Source organism: Capricornis sumatraensis, chromosome 4, assembly GCF_032405125.1.
Source record: "Capricornis sumatraensis isolate serow.1 chromosome 4, serow.2, whole genome shotgun sequence".
NCBI lineage: Eukaryota > Metazoa > Chordata > Mammalia > Artiodactyla > Bovidae > Capricornis > Capricornis sumatraensis.
The window spans coordinates 24,810,405-24,826,439 of record NC_091072.1 but is presented as its reverse complement, the minus strand read 5'-3'; positions in this window follow the sequence as shown (position 1 = coordinate 24,826,439).

Sequence of the window (16,035 nt, the reverse complement as noted above, 5' to 3'; positions counted from 1 at the left end):
GTGTTCTTTAAAGTAACACTAGCCTTCTATCTCGGAGAAGGCAATGGCACCCCACTCTAGTACTCTTGCCTAGAAAATCCCATGGATGGAGGAGCCTGGTAGGCTGCAGTCCATGGGGTCGCTAAGAGTTGAACATGACTGAGCGACATCACTTTCACTTTTCACTTTCATGCATTGGAGAAGGAAATGGCAACCCACTCCAGTGTTCTTGCCTGGAGAATCCCAGGGACTGGGGAGCCTGGTGGGCTGCCATCTATGGGGTCTCACGGAGTCGGACACGACTGGAGCGACTTCGCAGCAGCAGCAGCAGCAGCCTTCTATCTCAGAGGAGGCAATGGCACCCCACTCTAGTACTCTTGCCTGGAAAATCCCATGGACGGAGGAGCCTGAAAGGCTGCAGTCCGTGGGGTCGCTGAGGGTCGGACACAACTGAGCGACTTCACTTTCACGTTTTTACTTTCATGCATTGGAGAAGGAAATGGCAACCCACTCCAGTGTTCTTGCCTGGAGAATCCCAGGGACGGCAGAGCCTGGTGGGTTGCCGTCTATGGGGTCACACAGAGTCGGACACGACTGAAGTGACTTAGCAGCAGCAGCCTTCTATCTGCCCCGTACTTTTTGATGCCTGAGGATACAGAATTAGGCAAAAGAGGCCGATCTCATCTTCTCGGGAGGCATCAGCATGTGGGGGCTTCTCCCACCTGCTGAGGAAGGCACTCCAGAGAAGACTAACTCCATGGCCCATCAGAAAGTTGAACTTATGGAGGGAAACCAGCAACATCTATGGGATCTCCTGGAAACTACTATTTCAATGTGACCTGGTACATCCAGCTCAGGTGTTTATTTTGGTGTGAGGGTACTATGGCTGGAAGAGTTTGAGAACATCTGCTGTAGTAGGTTTTAGTAAGGGCGTGTGGATGAGAGGTCTAAAATCTTACAAAATACGTATCAAAGAAAAGATGCTTTCAAGCTGTGGTACTCTATACTAAATTTACATGGTGATGTGGTCGAGAGCTTGAGGGATGCTGGAGGGAGAGTCGTGGGTGAAGTCTTCTCTGAGACGTGGCACATTAGTCTGAGGGCTGGAAGGAGGCACCACACAAAAGCCAGAGAGGATGCCTCCAGGCTGAGAGGCCCTCACGGGGACACGGCCTGGTTGAGAAAGAAGGATCTGGCTCAGTGTGAGGACGAGGAACCTAGGGAGTAAGAGAGAGAGAAAAAAAAAAGAGAGAGAGAGAGCATGAGAAAGCTGGGCCCTGCTTTGAAGATATTCATAAACACATAAATCTAGACTTTTTGATTCATATTTTATGTATTAATTAGAATTATTTGCCAGGTATATGTATGGCTGAGTCCCTTTTCTGGTCACTTGAAACTATATCACAACATGGTTAATTGGCTATGCTCCAATATAAAATAAAATGTTAAAGCAATATGAAGACAAACACACAAAGAAAAGGCCACGTGAAGATGGAGGCAAAGTTTGCAGTGGTGCATGTCCAAATCAAGGAACACCAAGAACTTCCAGGAACTGCCAGAAGCCAGGGGAACTGTGGGAGATTACATTTTTGTTGTTTGAAACCACCCAGTTGCTGGTAGTTTCTGATCATAGCCATAGGACACTAAAGCAGAAGGTTTAACTTTTTTAACTTTCTATTTTGAAAAGGCCCGATTCTTATTTGTGGGAAGACAAAATGTACTCAGATTATTATTTTCTTTCCTTCCAACATGTCATTACTTTGATGGTACAATTTGGGAAAAGTTCATTTTTGAATGTTGGTAAGCATTCCTACAGAATATGAAGATTAAGGAAAAACCAAGTCTTCCTTAAGATTGTAGGGTATAAGAGAATAGATGCCAGTTGTTCTGTTCAAAGTGCTGTGTATCCATTTTAACAGCTAAGATTTTAATTCTATCATCTCAAAGATTTCTTATTAAGTGTGCCTTTGCTTTAGAAATTAGATGAGTTAATTTGGTTTTTGTTTGTTTGGTTTTGATAGTAAAGTATGGAGACAGTACATTTGTCTCAACAATCTGAAACTATCAGGGAAGATAAATGGTGTTTCTCTAGATGCCTTGTCAGCATTAAAGAAAATAAAATAGTGGCTTTTCAGTCTGTTGGGTGGTATAGTCTGTGAGGGAAATTGATATTTCTCATGTACTCACAGAAAGCATTGTTTTCAGCTAAAGTCTGGGAAAACAGTTCTTTTAAAACCAGGCAGCAACAGCACCAGAAATGGCCGTTTAAAACATGGCCAAATTTGACACATTGCATGGTTAACAACACTGTCAGGAACAACAAAGTTCATTTTGATGATAAGTGAAATGTGACAGTTTTAACTTTTTTGACTATTTGTTTTCTTCAGTGATAGCACATCAGAATCACCTGTGAATTTTTTACAATACAGATAATCGCCTGCTGCTGCTGCTGCTAAGTCATTTCAGTTGTGTCCGACTCTGTGCGACCCCATAGATGGCAGCCCACCAAGCTCTCCCGTCCCTGGGATTCTCAAGGCAAGAACACTGGAGTAGGTTGCCATTTCCTTCTCCAGTGCATGAAAGTGAAAAGTGAAAGTGAAGTCGCTCAGTCCTGTCCGTCTCTGTGTGACCCCATGGACTGCAGCCTACCAGGCTCCTCCATCCATGGGATTTTCTAGGCAAGAGTACTGGAGTGGGGTGCCATTGCCTTCTCTGGATAATTGCCTGATCCCACCTCAGATCCTGATTCAAAAGTGTTGGGAGAGGCCTAAGTATGAGAGATTTTTAAAAGTCCTATATGTAATTCTGAGGTGTGGAATCTCAGGGTTGAGAACCACAGATCCCATGGAGGTGAGTTCTATTAATTAAAAAAAAAAAAGAGGTATTTTGGGGTAGCTAAGAATATAGCAGGAACTTCTCTGGTGGCTCAGTGGTAAAGAATTCACCTGCCAATGCAGGAGACACAGGTTTGATCCGTAGGTTGGAAAGATCGCCTGGAGTAGGAAATGGCAACCTGTTCCAATATTCTTGCCTGGGAAATCTCATGGACAGAGGAGCCTGGCGAACTACAGTCTGTGGGGTTGCAAAGAGATAGACGTGACTTAACCACTGAGCACACATGCAGGAATATAGCATCAGGTTCAGAAACCAAAAACTATTTTAGTTTTATAGTAGTATTTTCATAACCATTCTAAGTGTCCTTGTGTATTTAACTGGAGGCACAGGCCAGGTTTTGAAGTTACTTTTTTTACTCAAGCTAGTCATCTTTTCACCAGGCCATGAGGATTTATGTCTTTTAGGTTAAATGATCAACTTGTAAACTTTAACATCTGGAGAACCACAGGAAAGAATTGTGACAAACCTACCGTTAATACAGGCTTCCCTGTGGCTCAGACACTAAACAATCTGCCTGCAATGCAAGAGACCTGGGTTTGATCCTTGTTGGGAAGATCTGAAGAAGGGAATGGCTATTCTCTAGTCTTCCTGCCTGGAGAATCCCATGGACAGAGGAGCCTGGAGGGCTATATTCTATGGGATTGTAGAGAGTTAGACATGACTGAGTGACTAATGCTTTCACTTCACTTACCATTAATGCAAGCAGAGCTTAGGCACCCAGGCTCCTTCAGTCTCTGAGAACAACTGTATATTATCTCACTCATTAAAATATATACAATATCACAAATTCAGTATAATTCATATATAATGAAACATTGACTTGCAGCTCAAAGGATGATTAAGGCTATGTCTGCAGAAATTATATAATTTAAAAGTTTTAGTTTAAAATATTTTCATATTTCAGTTTTTTCCCCCAGATTCTAACTTTTTTCAAACAACTATTAAACTAGTAGTTGGTAGACATTGGGCCAGTAGGGCCTAATGATAAAATGATCTTGGGCATGTTAAAACCATCTCTGGAATAGTCTAAGATATTTGCTATCTTTCAAAACCACTTTAGAACTCCTCACTCGGTCTGATGTGAAATATGGTTAGATTTCAGTCAAACTCTAAATAGAATATAAAGGACATATAAAGACTCCTGAGAACCTGGAGCCATGGCACTGGAAGAAATGGCCTTGAGACACCAAAAGCTTGAGAAATAACTTTTATTTTCAACTCTGCAGTTGAAGGGACATCTTCAGGCACATGCACAAGACCACTAGTCAGAGTTACCGGAAATGGCTGCACACAGTGACAAGAACTGAGCATCACGGGCCACAATAACTGGGTTCTAATTATTAGACCAGCAGCAGGTGTGTTAGTGCACACATGTGCACACATACATACACAGCTTTATGCCAACCTACGATTTTGTGTATGTTGCTTCCTGAGTTGGAAGAAGCATTTATCTCACCTCAACAAATGTCAGTTATGTAAGTGTAATTGTCTTATTGCTCCAGTGAATTTGATGTTGTTTTTTGAAAATCATAAAAGCTGCTTGTGGTGCAGCTGAGTGATTTTATGGACATTTCACTGAATATTGTATCTTGTTTTTGTACTGTGCTCTTAATTCTGAAATACTGGGCCATGCACGGAAAAGGTGCTATTACTACAATAACAAACAGATCAATTGAAAGGACACCCTTTGCCTAGAGCATTTTTGCAGGTGTGAATGTGAAGTTGGATGATGAATTGAAGAAGATACTTCAAAAGACAGATACACAGCATCTCAACACACATACACATGAGTTATGAATGCATATCTTGATGATATATAGTATTTATGACTCAAAGTGATAAAATGCTTTATTATTGTTCTTGCCACTGACCACTAGGTCACTTCTGAATCTGATAATTCCTTCTGTCATTCCCTGTATTGAATTCAGGTAAAGTTATCTAATATAACAGAGCAGATCCACTAAAAGTGAAAACTAGAAGCTCTCCCAGATTAACAATATATAAGCTATTTATTTTCTTTAGCTATAATAAAAGAGGATGCACTTTCTTTTGTTACAGAAGGCTGAGTTGTTGAAAACTTATGAGTGATTCTATTGTTCTTGGTGTGATGAGACTGCATAGGGTTGTAAATGAGTGTGCAGATGTCACAGCCGAGTTGTCTAGAATTAAGTCTTCATACCACTCCATACTCCTGAGCAAACTTGGGCAAGTATGTCAAGTCTCCATGCTTCAGACTCCTTCCTATGCAGTGATACTAACAGTAGTACCTGTTTCCCAGGGTTGAATGAGGACTCAATATACTAATGACTGCCAAACTCTTAGAGCAGCAATTGGCACAAGTAGGAATGTTAACCTTTGCTATCCTTTGATTACTTATAATATATTTTCCATACCCATTAAAACACTCACTCCAGTATTCTTGCCTGAATAATCCCATGGACAGAGGAGCCTGGTGGGCTGCAGTCCATGGGATGGTGAAGAGTTGGACACAACTTAGCGACTGAGCACATATTCACTGATTAAAACAATCTTTTGCATTTAACTTTCTTCCTCATCATTTCAGTTGGTAAAAACAGAATTCAAAGCCACTGACTCACTTCATTTATTATAAAAAATTAACCATAAAAGTAAAAAAATTAGCTTCTGGTTGTTTGAACTCAAAGAGAAGACACTGAGTAGGCTGCTATGCATGTGGGCAGCATTTGGACTGATTTAAAAAAATAATATCAACTGAAGGAAGCTGAATAAAGGCATTTTCTTTAATATGAAATTCATTTTTGAAATATTTATAGTGGTATTGGATTAAAATGCTGTTCAGTACAAGAGAGATATGACAAAATATTCACAAATAGTAGAGATCAGTTATGAACTGAGAAAATGAAGATGCTAATTATTTCCTGACCATCTGCTGAGTTTTAAAGTTTTGCATTATGGGGAAAATAGTAATCTTAATAATTTTGAATATATCATTAATTTTCTAAGTTATTAAAGTAAAAAATATATATTGTAGAAAACATGAAAATGCAAAAGCTTTTATGAAGGAGAAATACAATTTGCCTTATAATTTTTTCACCCCAGGATAAATATTGTTAACACTTTGAAATATCGTCATGTGAAATTTAATATCCTCTCACAATTTGGATCCCACTGTGAAGACAGAATGTTGTAGTTTTGTTTTATTTTAAGTAGTGTCTATAGAGAAGTTTGTCAAATATTCTACATAGAAATTACTTTTAACAACTGATTACTATTCTGGTATTTGTCTGTATCATAATTATTTTCATCATTTCTCTTTTGATAGACATTTAGACTTTTAAAATTTTTGCTATTTTAATTTTGCTACATATAATTACAGTGAGCATGCCCATAAAAATCCTTATCCCATTTATTATTGTTGCCTTATGATAGGTTGCTAGAAATTGCTACAAAAAAAGGGCTGCATATGTTAACACTAGAGAAAGATGACCAGCTTTGCTTTTCTAGTTTGTTCCAGTTTATCAACAGTTTTGGGGAAAGTACATCTTGCTAAAATCCTGATGCCAGCAAGTATAATTTCTTAGAGTATTTAAATTTGATAGAAATATATATATATAAAATTATGTGCTGAATGTTTTATCCCCCTCCACTCTCATTCACTTGTTGAAGTCTAATCCCCATCATGATGGTATTTGCAAGTGAGGCCTTTGAAAGATATTGAGGGTGAAGCCATGGTGAATGGAATTAGTGCCCTTATGAAAGGAAGCCAGAGAGCTACTTCATTCTTTATCCCACAAGAGGATTTGAAGTTGGCTGTCTTCAGTCTTGGAGACCCCCATCCCTACTCCCACCCCATGCTGGCACTCTGATCTCAAAATTCCAGCCTCCAGACTGTGAGAAATAATTTCTATTGTTTACGAAATCACCTAGTATATGGTATGTTGCTGTAGCAGCCTGAACTAAGACACCTGTGGTTATTGTTTTAATTTGCATTTCTTGTTTTGCTAAGTAGTTTTAATTTTCGAATGCTTTTTCATGACTTTTCTTTCTTAGAAATTTTTGCTTCTGTCTGGCAAATTTTCTTTTGGTTCATTCATCATTCTATGTATGTATCATATAAGATGACACTACTGGTGAAGAATCAGCCTGCCAGTGCTAAAATTTATCTAAGGATTATTATCTTAATATAATCACAGACATAAGAGATGCAAGTTCGATCCCTGAGTCAGGAAGATCCCGTGGAGGTGGAAACAGCAACCTACTCCAGTATTCTTGTCTGGAAAATTCCATGGACAGAGGAGTCTGATGGGCTGTAGACCATGTGGGTGGACATGACTAAGCATCTGAGCACTCACACATACCTTATAAGTAATACAAACTGCTAGTTTTCTTTCAATATTCCTTCACCCCTTTTCCCAAATAATAGGCTTTTTTGACTTGGCACTGCTAAATATTGTTTCCTAGTCAGCTGCATAGGTAAGGATGGGCATAGTACTCAATTTTGTCTAATGTAACCAGAATGAAATGGAGATATGAAATTTGGGGTTGTGCTTTAAAAGGGAGTAATATGGCCTTTTCTTCCTTTCCCAGAGTGGAAACTCTTATTTGAGTTACTTTTATTTTCAGTTGATTCTCTTAGTTTTTAGTTTAAAAATACATATGTAAATAAGGGCAGTATTCTCTTTTGCCTTCAAAATTACTGGAACTTAAGACAATGGCTACCTTGCTTGCCTTAGCAGGGATGATGTACCTATAGTCCCATCAGTTACCTGCATAAGAAAAGACACACAGTGTTAAAGCAGTAATTGCATTTTCAAATAAAGTGGTTGATTTAAAACATGCAAATGAAAAATTAATTTTTGTGTGTGTCCATCTTGTCTTATTGAATTATCTGGAAAAGTCAGGCAATGTTAAAGATTTTGACAGTTTTCTCCTGTCACTGAAAATGTATTGCTTCTTCAGTATGCTTTTGCTGATGGTTTGTGTAAAAAGTACTTTGTGTCATGTAACAGATATGTCTTTGTGTTGTATTTCAGTTTTGTTGTACATCACTTAAATAATCACTTAAATAAGGCATGCTTATTGAGTTATAACAGATGTCTCTTCAGCATCCATTAAGATGATATTGTGATCAAAAAATAATATTTTTATTAAGGAACTGCTTCTGCAGTGCTAAAATTTATCTAAGGATTATTATCTTAATATAATCACAGTATTTGATTGAATATTTTACATACTTTTTTGTACCTATGTTCTTAAGTAAAATCAATAAGCATTTCTTCTACTTTGTGCCCATTTTGTTGGATTTTCATTTTAAGAATATGCTTGATGCAAAAATTGAGATTTTTTTCCTTATATTTATAAGCTCTGGGAAAACTCCATGTACCTAAAACTGTCCAGACCTGATATATTTCTTGGAATTAATTTTTTTTTTCACTTATGTGACAAATTCTTTTTCACACTTACTGGTTCTTTGTTGAGACATTTTTCTTAAGATCTCAATGATCCTATGTATATTTCTTAATGTTTTAGCTTAGAGTATTGCAGAATATTCTTTTAAATCTTCTAATTCCCTCTGTATCTTAGTTCTTGCTTTTCTTATTTATGTGTCTTCCCTCTTGCTTTACTTGATAGGAAGTTCTTTGATAAGCTTTATACAGCCACTCAGGAAAAGAGGAAGCCCTAAATAGTATATTATGAGAAATGCTGGGCTGGATGAAGCACAAGCTGGAATCAAGATTGCCAGGAGAAATATCAATAACCTTAGATATGCAGATGACACCACCCTTATGGCAGAAAGTGAAGAACTAAAGAGCCTCTTGATAAAAGTGAAAGAAGAGAGTGAAAAAGTTCACTTAAAGCTCAACATTCAGAAAACGAAGATCATGGCATCTGGTCCCATCACTTCATGGCAAATAGATGGGGAAACAGTGGAAGCAGTGACAGGCTTTATTATTTTGGGCTCCAAAATCACTGCAGATGGTGACTGCAGCCATGAAAGTAAAAGATGCTTGCTCCTTGGAAGAAAAGCTATGACCAACCCAGACAGCATATTAAAAAGCAGAGATATTACTTTGCCAGCAAAGGTCCGTCTAGTCAAAACTATGGTTTTTCCAGTAGTCATGTATGGATGTGAGAGTTGGACTGTAAAGAAAGCTGAACACCAAAGAATTGATGCTTTTGAACTGTGGTGTTAGAGAAGACTCTTGAGAGTCCCTTGGACTGCAAGAAGATCTAACCAGTCCATCCTAGAGGAAATCAATCCTGAATATTCATTGAAACGACTGATGCTGAAGCTGAAACTCCAATACTTTGGCCACCTGATGTGAAGAACTGACTCACTGGAAAAATCCTTATGCTGGGAAAGATTGAAGGTGGGAGGAGAAGGGGAAGTCAGAGGATGAGATGGTTGGATGGTATCACTGACTCAATGCACATGAGTTTGAGTAGCCTCCAGGAATTTGTGATGGACAGGGAAGCCTGGCGTGCTGCAGTCCATGGGATTGCAAAGAGTTAGCCACGACTGAGCGGCTGAACTGACTGACTGAAATAGCATCATGGTAGTCTTCACTTTGCTGATTGTTAATCCTTTTCCTTGGATGCTCCCAACTTTCTGAAATAAAGGGTCTTGGAGTCTTCTGTTAGGGTTTTCTGGTGGATTGGGTGGGAGACTTTGATGGTTAGCTGTCTTAGATTATTGTCTCTTTCACTCCCACCCTGTTTGTGTTCTCTGTAGCTGTACTTCTTCAAAATTTGTCACTATATAAGAAGTCACAATGCTGGCTTTCAATGTTGATATAGCTTTACTTATTTTTTTTAATATTTAGTTGTGACTTTTATCAAACACCTATGGTGGTGGTAAGGTGTTCATGTTGTTACAGAGGTTTGGTAAAGAATGGCAGATGCTTTGCCTACTAACCATTTTATTAGAATTTCTACATTTAACTTTTCAAAACAATTCAAATCAATTTTGAGGTATAGAGTCAAATTCTAGCACAACTTCCTCAGTAATCTTATCCATTTTGGATTAGATGGTGATACTTCTTACATCATGTAATAATTTGATATATCACAGGTTCCACTCAGAATGTTTTCTTATATGCATTATTTTTGTGCTAAGCATTTGATAGCTTTATAACACGTATTACATTTTAATCTGATTTTGAATGATGGACCTTTCTGTATTTTTATAGCACATTTTATTCTGTCCTGTTCTAAATGTAGTTCTCTCTGTTAGACTGTGAAACCCTGAATGGCTAACTCAGTCTAGACTTGCCTGTGCTAGACTTGCTTGTGCTTTCAGGTCATTGTGTTGTGATGGTCAGTTTTAAGTGTCAACTTGGCTAGACTACAGTGCCAAACTCTTCTGTCAAACACTTGTTGCTTTGAAGATGTTTTAAGGTGTGGTTAGCATATACCATCAGTAGACTTTTAGTGAAGAAGATGATCCTTGGCTTTCTGGCTGAGTCTTATCTAATCAGTTGAAAGGCTGTAAGAGCAAAACTGAGGTTCCCTCAAGGAAGAAGATATCCCCAGTGTTGTGGGCTGCAGGATCATCTGTAGCCAGAGAGAAATGTGCTTTACAGATTTCAGATTTGCCAGCCCCACAATCAAGGAAACCTTGATTCACCCTGCTCCTTAGTAGAACCCTGACTCATACAGCTGCCTGTAATGTTTTTTCAGTGACAGAGCATTTTTAATCTCTAATTATTTTAAATTTCAGTGTTGTAATCTACTGCATGAAAATCCAAATACTATTCTTATATCATCTTATGTATTATGAAAATTTATGGTACTAGTCTTAGGATTTAAGAGGAAAAAAAAGGTATTTTTTTCCCTGTTCACCATGACACTAACTTAACACATGTCAGTGGTTTCTCTCTATGAGCCAACAGCAAGACAAAAAGTATATTATGTTCTTCCAAGGAGAGATGACAATCATCCAAAAAGTAAATGAAAGGAAAGAGCTTATTTTATATAACCTCTATTTAAATGTACTTATTCTGCCACTAGCACAGACTCCCTCTTACATTGGTGGGCTGCTGAATAAGAGAATGGGGAGATACACTTCAACATAAATTCCTCTCCAATGATGTCTTCTCTCAATAGCCTGCAAACTCACAGAAGAGTGTTGTTTACATCTTTTATGATGAGAAGATAAAGTATGTACTTTACTGATTCACAGGAATAGATTCCCAAAAATGACTTTCATTATTTTCTAGGGAACACAATTTTATGTGAGAAACAGTTCTCAGAACTGAGATACCATTTGCTTCTCTTGTTAGATTAAACACCAGCCTCCTGTGGATATGCTGTGTTTGCTCTTCCAGGGTAGATTCACATTAACACATATCCTTTCTGAAATGCATCGGTACTGCCTTCTTGTAAACTAAAAAATTACTCCAGCCATGCTGAAAACTCAAATGACTGCTCTATAAATGTAGGCACATTATCAGAAATTGTTACCACTAGTGCCACACAAATGGGTACACAGAGCATTAAACTTGTTCTCGCTCTCTTTTCCTGGGGTTGTAATGACATTCTGAAATACTGCTTACAGGGTGATTATTAGAGGATAAAATCAGTATTGCCAAACTTTTATCAGTCTTCAAAAGAAATCAGCAAAGGAGTGGTGAGTTACTACCTTTACTCTGTGTTTTTCTCCAAGCTTGACAGTAAAGTATTTTTGCTTCAGAAAAACACACATTAGCATTAGCCCAGTTAGTGACTCCACAGTGATATTTCTTTAATTACATGGGTACAGTTTATTGTTTGTCTTTGTAGTGAATCTGTTTTACCTTCTGCTTGCATGTGTGTGTGTGTGTGTGTGTGTGTGTGTGTGTATGTGTGAAACTTGCTGTATGCTAAATGTCCTGTTAATTGAATATAGCATGTAAAGATAATACATTACTCCTTAATTTGAACAGATAGGTTTCTTTTTTCTTCCTCAGCAAGATATTTTCTGTATTTTAAATCTCTAGACCTCATAACTCCTGTGCAGAGTAATTAGACTTGATAAAGAAAGAATTTAAAAGTGTGTGTGTGTGCGTGCATGTGTGTGTATGTTTTGGAGCAAATTTGTAAAGCACACAAAATATTAACTATATGGAAAATTTTATTTGTGTATATTTTATTGGTCAGATGCTCCATTGTTTTTAATGTAATTTTGGACATGCTGCAAGAGCAAGAGTGTCCTTTTAATTATTTATTTTAGATAATAATCGAAGATGACATCATCCTTTGAAGACAAAAAACAACCCAAAGCACCAAATTTACCTTTAGTCAGACATGTCCACACTCCAGAAACATGTACCATGCTACTTAGTCAAAAAACATACACCACGCTACTCAGTCAAGATGAGAAAATTTCATTTTATTCATTTATTAAGTTTAATTTTATTCATTTGAAAACTTTCATTTATTAATCCTTCACACTTTTGTCTCCCATGAGCTTGAGTTCTATGCTTCAATCACAAACTTTTTCTTGAATTATATAAAAATTCTAGAAATTCCTCTTTAATAAACCTACTAATCAATATTCAGGTCTCATTGCATTGCATTTGTGAGTAGCATTTGATATAGCCAGTTAGTCATCCTTCTTTAATCATCTGGCCTCCATAACAACTTGCTTATAATTTTCCAGTAGTCACTGAACAAATTATCACACACTTAGTGCTTAAAATAACACCCCTTTATTATCTTACAGTTGCTTTTGATAAGTCCAGCTCAGGGTCTCTTAAGGCTGAAACCAGTGTTGGCTGGCTAGGCTGCATTCTCATCTGGAGGTTTGACTCGGGAAGAATCCACTTCCATGTTTATTTATGTTGTCAGAGCTCATTCCTGGTGGCATGTGAACAGGTCCCTTTTTACTGGCTGTCAGCTTGGGATTACTATTTCTCCTAGGGTTTGTTGAGGTCCTTGCCACATGCCTCTCTCACACACCCAGTCTGAACATGTCTGTGGATTTCTTCTCTTCTAACCAGAGATTCTCACACTTTGAGTCTGTCCTTGAAGAGTTTCCATCAAAGTTGGCCTGGATTCCCAATCAAAGTGGTTGACTCATTAGGTTAGGCCACAGGGAGTCACTTCCCTTTTGATTACCTTTCAGTTTCCTAATTAAGGACCTTGCCTATACCTGTAAAATCCCTTTGCCTTTGACTTATGATGTAATCTAATCATGGGAGTAGGATTTTATCACATTGAGAAGTCTCACCCACAACCAAAGGGGGTGGATTATGCAAAATGTGTACATCAGGGAGCAGGGATTTGGGGGTCCTCACAGAATTCCATCTACCACACACCTGCTAAGTCCCCTTCTCTGAACCTTTCTCATCTTTCCAAACTCTCAGTGCTCCAGGACCCCACGGCTCAGTCTTTGGCTATATTTGTTCACTCCCTAAATAATCACATCATGCTGATATATTTTATAATATTTAATTCTGATGAATCCAAATCTGGACTCCAGTTCCTACTTCTTCCTTGAAGCCAGACTTCAGTGCAGTTCAGTTCAGTTCAGTTCAGATGCTCAGTCGTGTCCGACTCTTTGCGACCCCATGAATTGCAGCATGCCAGACCTCCCTGTCCATCACCAACTCCTGGAGTTCACTCAGACTCACGTCCATCGAGTCAGTGATGCCATCCAGCCATCTCATCCTCTGTCGTCCCCTTCTGCTCCTACCCCCAATCCCTCCCAGCATCAGAGTCTTTTCCAATGAGTCAACTCTTCGCATGAGGTGGCCAAAGTACTGGAGTTTCAGCTTTAGCATCATTCCCTCCAAAGAAATCCCAGGGCTGATCTCCTTCAGAATGGACTGGTTGAATCTCCTTGCAGTCCAAGGGACTCTCAAGAGTTTTCTCCAACACCACAGTTCAAAAGCATCAATTCTTCGGTGCTCAGCTTTCTTTATAGTCCAACTCTCACATCCATACATGATCACTGGAAAAACCATAGCCTTGACTAGACGGACCTTTGCTGGCAAAGTAATGTCTCTGCTTTTGAATATCCTATCTAGGTTGGTCATAACTTTTCTTCCAAGGAGTAAGTGTCATTTAATTTCATGGCTGCAGTCACCATCTGCAGTGATTTTGGAGCCCCCCAAAATAAAGTCTGACACTGTTTCCACTGTTTCCCCATCTATTTGCCATGAAGTGATGGGACCAGATGCCATGATCTTCGTTTTCTGAATGTTGAGCTTTAAGCCAACTTTTTCACTCTCCAGTTTCACTTTCATCAAGAGACTTTTTAGTTCCTCTTCACTTTCTGCCATAAGGGTGGTGTCATCTGCATATCTGAGGTTATTGATATTTCTCCTGGCAATCTTGATTCCAGCTTGTGCTTCTTCCAGTCCAGCGTTTCTCATGATGTATTGTGCATATAAGTTAAATAAGCAGGGTGACAATATACAGCCTTGACATACTCCTTTTCCTATTTGGAACCAGTCTGTTGTTCCATGTCCATTTCTAACTGCTGCTTCCTGATCTGCATACAGATTTCTCAAGAGGCAGGTCAGGTGGTCTGGTATTCCCATCTCTTTCAGAATTTCCCACAGTTTATTGTGATCCATACAGTCAAAGGCTTTGGCATAGTCAATAAAGCAGAAATAGATGTTTTTCTGGAACTCTCTTGCTTTTTCCATGATCCAGCGAATGTTGGCAATTTGGTCTCTGGTTCCTCTGTCTTTTCTAAAACCAGCTTGAACATGTGGAAGTTCACGGTTCACGTATTGCTGAAGCCTGGCTTGGAGAATTTTGAGCATTACTTTACTAGCGTGTGAGATGAGTGCAATTGTATGGTAGTTTGAGCATTGTTTGGCATTGCTTATGTACTTATGTACCCCAAATGTATTTGACATGGATATATACTGGGCATCTCTTTTCAGCAAATCCCAAACTGGCCTTTATCCTCCCTCTCAGATCTGCTTCTTTCATAGTTTTTCCCATTGTGTCTTCATTTTGGGTAAATCCCATCACATTGCATGACTAGTTATCCTTCTGTCTTTATAAAAATAGCATCCTTTACTTCTCCTTTCTCACATCACTCTTCTACGTCTTCCTTCGACTTTTTCAGCCCCAGACTCATCTTTTTGTCTCTTTATACTATCTTCTACCTAGAGAACTGAACAGTGAGAGAGACTGTCCATAGATAAGCATTGTTTTTGTCATTTTGCCATTGTTTGTAAGTGGTCTCCCAAGATCAAGGGAGTCTCCACACTTTTGAATAATACGTTTACTTGACTATGATAAATCCTCTCTTTCTGACATAAATTCCTTTAAACCTTTATCATTAAAAAAATCTCTGTGCGTCATTGAAAGTCCCTCAAAAGGAGATGCCTGTGCCTCCCCGATGATACCTAATGCTCCCTTTGTGTTTGCATTTATCCATGCATATTCATTCAGTTTTTTTTCAAGGTCTTAGATAAGGAATCCTTTGAATATCCCCCATTTCCTTTATATTTTCAATGTTTTCTTCACCAGTGGCTCTTTCCCTTAGCTGATAAACATGTAGAAATCTATTGCATCTAAATACAAAGAACACACCTTCTTGGCCTTGAGTTCCTTCCTGCTTTGATTTTCTTATTCACTACACAATCAGTCATCTTGAAAGAGTGGTTTTATTTATCCTTTTTTTTTTTTTGCTGACCTTCCCTTTATTGCACAGCTCTCTAAAATCAGGCATTCTATTCCCACAATGCCATTAAACTACTCACTTTCTGAAGTCATAAGGACTGCTAAACTGTAAAGTCCAATGATCATTTTTCAGATCTCTCCTGCTCTTATCTGACTACACCAGTTGCTTCTTTTTGAAACAATATAATTCCTTGGCTGTGGTTCTACTTCTAGTTCTCTGATCACTTTTCATATTCTCAGAAATTTATTTCATTTTGTGTTTCCTTGTTTTTTGTTTCTGTATTATTACATCTTACTTTCTCATCTATTCCCACAGTTTTAACCCTGTCAAAAAGGTGATGATTCCAATATTGAATTTACTTTTTAGGACAGTCTCAATTCTAGATCCTTCTTCCATAGCTAGATGTTAGATGGACCGCTCAGACTTAATTAGATCTCCTTGCATTGATTCCTTGTCTTTTTGATTTTTTATCACAACATATTTTCCTTCTGTTATAAGATCATGGCTTATCTACTCAGTCAGAAAGCCGAAAGTTTACTGGAGGTCTTTACATTTTT